At 33.7% G+C, this 7351-nt stretch overlaps 1 non-coding gene across 1 annotated transcript; it reads left to right on the forward strand.

Annotated features, from left to right (window-relative positions):
- Positions 1 to 5940: 5940 nt before the first annotated feature.
- LOC131147013 (small nucleolar RNA R71) lies at positions 5941 to 6047 on the forward strand. The gene has a single exon (XR_009134547.1). It is a non-coding gene; the product is annotated as a small nucleolar RNA R71 (small nucleolar RNA).
- The last annotated feature ends 1304 nt before the right edge of the window (positions 6048 to 7351 follow it).

Genomic DNA, 7351 nt, shown 5'->3' on the forward strand with positions numbered 1-7351 from the left:
CTATAAGCATATTATTATCTTTGGTTTTTATAAATAAAGTGTTGTCTATCTTTCCTTTTGAAAAATTATTTTGGAGTAGAAATTTGCTTAGCCTATCATACCAAGCTCAAGGAGCTTGTTTCAATCCATATAGGGCCTTAGTTAGCTAAAATACATGATTTGAATTTTTAAAGTCTTGAAAACCTGGAGGTTGTCTAACATAAACTTCTTCATTAATATAGCCATTTAGAAATGCACTTTTTACATCCATTTGGTATAATTTGAAGTCTTTATAGGCTGCATAGGCAAGAAGCATCCTTATTGCTTCCATTCTTGCTACAGGAGCAAAGGTTTCTTCATAATCAATGTCTTCTTCTTGATTGTAACCTTGTGCTACAAGCCTAGCTTTATTTCTTACAACTACCCCAGTTTCATCCTTTTTATTTCTAAACACCCATTTAGTTCCTATGATTGACTTCTCTTTGGGTTTAGGTATAAGTTTCCATACTTCTTTCAAATTTATTTAGTTCATCCTGCATAGCTATGATAGAGTCATCTTTTAAGGCTTCTTCTATATTATTAGGTTCATCTTGAGACAAGAAAGCAAAATGGTTACAAATGTTTTTTAATGAGGCTCTAGTGGTTATTCCTTTTGACAGTTCTCTAAGAATTTGGCCTTTTGGGTGACTTTTAGCATATCTCAATTCTTTAGGTAGTTCTAAATTTTCAATTTTGTTTTCTTTTCAGGTTTCATTATTATTTTCTTCTTTCATTTCAATATCTTCTTCTTTATGTGAAATATTTTCTCTTTCATCAATTTTAATTTTGTTAACATGATCATTTGATTCATCAAATGTTTTGTGTATTGATTCAATAATTGTAAGAGTTCTTTTATTATAAACTCTATAAGCTTTACTATTCGATGAGTAACCTAAGAAAGTTCCTTCATCATATTTTGCATCAAATTTTCCATAATTCATATGGTGTTTTATCTATACTAGATCGTATGGATACTCTACTTATTATGTAACAGGCTATATTTACTGCTTCTGCCCAAAAATACTTAGGTAAATCATTTTCGTTTAGCATGGTTCTTGCCATTTCTTATAGGTTCTATTTTTTCTTTCAACAACTCAATTTTGTCGTGGAGTCCTAGGTGCGGAAAAATTATGATTTATTCCATATTCATTATAGAATTTTTCAACATTTTTGTTTTTAAATTCCCTACCTTGATCACTCCTAAAGTTTTTTATATTATAGCCCTTTTCATTTTATAATTTCTTACATAATGTAATAAGCATGTCACAGGCTTCATCTTTGTTTGTTAGGAATAATACCCAAGTGAATCTTGAATAATAATCCACTATTACAAAAGTATATTGTTTACCTCCTAGGCTTAAGGTTCTAGTTGGACCAAATAAGTCCAGGTGTAACAATTCTAGGGGTCTTTTTGTAGATATGTATTTTTTCTTTTTGAAACTTGTTGTAACTTGCTTTCATTTTTGGCATGCATCACATATCTTGTCTTTTATGAATTTTGTATTAGGTAGTCTTTTGACAAGATTTTTCTTTGATAATTTGGATAATAGGTCCATGCTAGCATGTCCTAGTTTCCTATGCCATAGCCAACTTATTTCATTCATTGCTGCCAAACAAGTTACATTCTGATTTACTAAGTTCTCAAAAATTATACAATAGACATTGTTTATCCTATGAGCTATAAACAAGGTTTCATTGTTCTTAGGATTTTGAATAACCTATTTTTCTTTCTTAAAGGTTATTTCAAACCCTTTGTCACTTAATTTGGCTAATGCTTAAAAGGTTGTGTTTCAATCCTTCTGCTAGGCGCACATTGTTAATAGTGAGAGAAGGTTCTTTACCTATTTTTCCAATGCCAATAATTTTTCCCTTGGCATTGTCGCCGAAAGTAACATATCCTCCATCCTTTTGTCTTACAGAGGTAAACTTGGTCTTATCGCCGGTCATGTGCCTTGAACATCCACTTTCCAAGTACCACTTATCCGTTGATGGTGTTGTCCTAAAGCATACCTACAATGGAGGATTTTTTGTGTTAGTCTTTTGAACTCAAATTCTTTTAATTTTATTTGTTTTGTTATTAGTTCCATTATTGACTTTCCATTCCCTTTACACTTGAACATACTTTCTCTTTAGTGGGTAGTCGAACATTACGTGACCTTTAGTCTTGCACATATAACAAGTGGTGTGTTCATGTTTGTTGTTTGAGGAAGTGCTAGCATAGTGCTTGGCCTCCTTGACAAAGTATCCCATGTATAATTTCTTATTCTTTTTATTTGTCTTACCATTATAACCTATCCCTTCTTTATTTCCATGTAGCCTTTACTGTCCAATCATCTTTTCAAAATTATCTTTACCTTTGGTAAAGTTATATATAATTTTCTCTTTATCCTCTTCTAATACCTTAAGTTCATTTACTTCTAAATCTTTTTTATTCAAACTATCTTTATGAATTTTTCTTAATTCTTGAGTTACTTTATTTACTTCCTCTTCTAACTTCTCAATACAAGTGTCTTTTTCTTTTTCAATGATTTTGAATGATTCAAGTTGCTTTAATAGTTCTTTATTTTGATCTTTCAAAGTTATATTTCTCTTAGAAATTTTTATGAATCTCTTATGTAAAGAAAACAACTTAGCTTGCAATTCCTTATAGGAAGGCATGTTGTCACATGACTCATCACACGATTCATTGTAAGATTCTGTAAAGGAATAGTAGGAGTTTACCTATTCTTCATTCGCCATGAAACATATGTTTGCCATCTCTTGTCCGCTTGATTCATTTTCTGTCTCCCTGGAGCTTGAATCATCCCACGTAGCTTTCATAGCTTCCTTCTTTTTCTTCTTGTCTTTCTTGAGCAACGGACAGTCTGGTTTGATATGCCCTGGTTTCTTGCAGTGATAACATATTGGAGGTTCATTCTTACTTTTATTTTCCTTCCTACTTCTCTCTCCTTTTTCAAATTTCTTTTTATTGAACTTCCTAAGAAATATCTTACTTCTTCTATATAACTTACCTAGTCTCTTAGTGATGAATGCTAATTCATCTTGATCTAAGTCACTTGTCTCACTTTCCTCTTCACTAGAGCTGTGGCTAGACACTTTTAGTGCAATGGATCTTTTATGCTTTGGTTCAAGATTCCTTTCTTTTAAGGCCATTTCATAGGTAAGAAGTGAACCTATGAGTTCATCTAAAGAGGTAGTCTTAAGGTTTCTACCTTTAGTGATAGTTGTAGCCTTTGGTTCCCATATTGAGGGAAGGCCTCTTAGGATTTTTTTGATTATTTCGTAGGTAGTATAAGTTTTCCCTAAGGCACTTAAGGAATTTATTATGTGGGTAAATTTGGTGTACATACTTGATATTGTTTCATCGGAATTCATCTTGAATGCTTCATATTTGCTTGTTAACATGTCTATCCTATTGTCTCTAACATCAATTGTTCCTTCATATGTCACTTCTAATTTCTCCTATATTTCTTTAGCCGTCTTGCATGCCATGACCCTATTAAATTCGTTAGCATCTAAGGCACTATATAAAGCATTTATATCGCTTAAATTGATTTGAAGCATTTTATAGTCTGAATCGGTCATATCCCCTTTTTCTTTTGGAATCTGTTTTCCATCAACTATTTTAGTGGGAATAAGGTCTCCATCCACAACTACTTCCCATGCTTTCCAATCCATGTGTTGGAGATAGATTTGCATTCTCTTTTTCCAAAACATATAATTATGTCCACAAAAAATTGGTGGACGGGTTGAGGATTGGCCTTCACCAAAGGGTGCTACTCTTATATTTGCCATTTGATCTTTTTATAGTTTCTTGTTAGGAATTACTATAACTAGGCTCTGATACCAATTGAAATTAGGAATAACTTCCCAAGATAGGGGGTGAATTGGATTTGAAAAAAAAATTTAGTCCCTTTAGGATTAGTTCTGTTAAGTTGTAAAACTTAGAAACAATCACAATCAACACAGCAAGATCAAACACTCAATTTATGTAACAATATATGTGAAAATTTGCTGCACTCAGTATAAGCCCTATATCACAATTATTCTTCTTCCTAATGTTCAGTTTTTAAATAAAATTTCAAATTAATAGGTCAAGGATAATCAACCAATGTAATCCCTTTCGGTTTCCGCAATCAATGCTGATTTATCCAAAACGAATTACCTTCTGGTCTATTTAACAACCAAACATTCAAAATTGAAATTTAAAGGTACCACACAAATTATATCTTTAAAGAAAAAATAAAGAGTATATTAGTGAAAGAAGAACATAGGGATTTTTATGACGTTTGGCTTCAACACAGCCTACATCCTCGCCTTTGGCAAAACCGCCAAAGGATTCACTATTACCGTTCCTTTACCAACTGGAACAAAACCAGTTACAAGCACTCCTTGGGTAAGGCTAAAGCCCACCTTCTCCAAACAATCTCCCCTTGTTTAGTCCAACGATACTCAAACCCTCAAAAAATCCTTTTGCAAAGATAGAAAACAAGATGAACAAGAACTTGCTCCTCAAAGAGCAGATTAGTAGAAATTTGAAACATTTATGCACTTTAGTAAATTAAGAATATGAATTTTAGAATGAAGTTCTTAGAAACTTATCACCATTGGTATCTTTCAATGAAAGAATCAAGAACTCAATGATCAAACACGGTGAGAGATTTAAAAAAAACTTCTTTTAATTTTGAGCAAGGATGAGAGCAATTTGAAGCACTTTCAGAAATTCAGAATGAGAGAGTATGACAGCAGAATATGATTTCTTAATGATCTTGATGTAGAAATCAATGTGTCTTAGGGGTATTTATAGATGTAGAAAACCTTCTTGCTTATTCCCCAAGAATACTCAGAGTTGTTTCCTTATATTAAACTTGTTTGAGTTTCCAAATATTTAAATTTCAAAAATTATATCCGTTGGAAAACAGAAAAATGCCACGAGACAGACGCAGTCTCCCTCAGCTCCTCACAGGTCCCTTTTAATTCTAGCAGCAGCAGCAGACTTTCCTCTCTTCCTTTTTCATCCGTTTTATGCTTTTTTATTTACTTTTTTTTTTCTTTTGAAGTATTGCTTTTAAAATTCTTGTTTGCATTTAACTTCTCTTTTGGGGTTACTTTTATTATTATGTTCAATGTGTTTTCTTTTTGTTTAAGTTGTTGATGAAGTTGAATCTTATTTGAGTTTTTCTTTCTTTCTTTTATCCTTTTAGAATCATTGTCTGCATTTAAATATTGTCTTTTGGGTAATTTTTTTATTAAGGTTAGTATTTTTTTCCTTCAATAATCTTGTTAGATTTAAGGTCTTGCTTGATCTCGAAATAAAATCAGGTACTTTTATTTAGTTTGAATTTCATCATTGATTAGCACAATAGTTTTTGTTTGATTAGTTGAATGTGTGCAATTTTTTTTTTTTTTATTCTGGTCTTGAGTCTGACTTTTATTTAATTATTCCATGCGTATTTAAACTTTAGCTAGGGTTTACATTGTTTTAAGTTTTATTACAAAAATCTCAAATAATCCCGAAAACCCCGAATCTAAACTGAGTTCAGTAACCTTTTATTTTTCGATTGGGAAAACGTAAAACTTGAGATTAAAATATATTTTGTGAGGAGACGATCTATCCCTTGGGTTGAATATACATGATAGAACTCCTATACTTGGATTGCTTTCAAGCTACTCATTTTTTGAGTGAGTCAGTTATGGCTTGCAGCCAACTCATAAACTCCCTTAGGTTTAGAGGTTGATGGATTGGAGAGTCTACGATCAACAGCAGTGTGCTACTAAGAATTGTCAGCAAGATTCTTGAAGAGAATCCATGCTTCATTATTGTGCTTTGTGAGGAAAGCACCTCCGCACGAGGCGTCTACCATGGATCTATCCCTCTCGGCTAACCCTTCATAAAATGGTTGAACTAATTGAAACTTGGTAACCTGATGATGTGGGCATTTACAAAGCATGTCCCGAAAGTGCTCCCAGGTCTCAAAAAAAAGTTTCCCATCCATCTGTGTGAAAATTGTGATTGCCCTTTGCAACTTATTAGTCTTCTTGATTGGGAAGTACCTTTTCAAGAATTCATGCTGCATGGTGGCCAAGTTGGTCACCGAGTTCGGCTCTAAGGACATTAGCCAATATTTGGCATTGTCCTTCAGAGGGAATGGAAAGAGCCTAAGGCACAGAGCGTTATCACTAAAATTAGGTATACAGATGGTGGAACAGATCTCCAAGAACTCATCTAGATGCTGATAAGGATTTTCAATAGGGTTCCCATGAAAGTTGGACAACATCAAGATAATGATAGTCTTAATCTCAAATTGCGCAACCTTAACATCCGGGAACCAGATGCAGGATGGCGATGTGCATGTGTTAGGCACAAAGTAGTCCCTAAGTGGCCGAAGTGTTTGCCCTCCCATCACAGGTAGGTGGGGAGCTTTGGGTTTCGAGAGTTGATCGGCAGGAACCGATGGGTTTCGTTCGGCCATAACTTTTGGCTTAGACCACTCAATGATCTCTAGATTAGAGGTAAGTTTCCTAACGAACCTACAGGATCTTTCAATCTTGGGATTTAGAGGAACTATCTCAGGGTCGTAAGAGCGCAAACCAAACATATTCATTTAAAGAACCCAAAATCAAGACTTCAGAGATAACAAAAAAAAAATGAAAATAAATAAATAAAGAAAGATGAAAATAAAAGAAGAGCAAATAAAAAACATAAGGTAATAGTACTCTAAAGTGGAAGTTGGCTTATAACCGTAGACAAGTCCCTGGCAACGGTTCCAAAATTTGGTAGGCTCGCCAAGGCTTGGGTCCTTAACTACCAAAGATAAATTTTATACTGCCTAACAATCCCATGTTCAGTAGAAAGTGGGGAAGTCGAGTGTTGAACGTTAGGGACTTCAAACGCAGTTATCAAACCACTTCCAATCTAATTTATTATAGCCTTTTGTAAAAGAAAGTAAAAAGAAGATATTTTTGAATTATTTTCTATCAACTACTGGAAAGCATGTAAAAGAAAGCAAGTAAATCTAAGTTAACCTTACTCCTACAAACTAGTATTTATACATGAGTATAGATTAGGATGTTGTTTTGTGTAATCTAAGTTCAGTGAGTTTACCTTACTAAACTAACTGGAACCGGGCTAAACAATCTAAGGAGTCGTTCGATGGCATAGAGTAGTAAGGGTGCACCAGCCGTCCAGAACACGATCGGGAACCGGAGTATACTCTATCACAAAAAATCACGGGAACCTCTGTAGGAGACTGTGGCCTAATACGTGTACCTGACTAAAGCAATAGAGGTTTTAATCTTGTCACTAAACATCATCACCATCCAAACAATAAAT

This window comes from Malania oleifera, chromosome 13 (genome assembly GCF_029873635.1).
Source record: "Malania oleifera isolate guangnan ecotype guangnan chromosome 13, ASM2987363v1, whole genome shotgun sequence".
NCBI lineage: Eukaryota > Viridiplantae > Streptophyta > Magnoliopsida > Santalales > Ximeniaceae > Malania > Malania oleifera.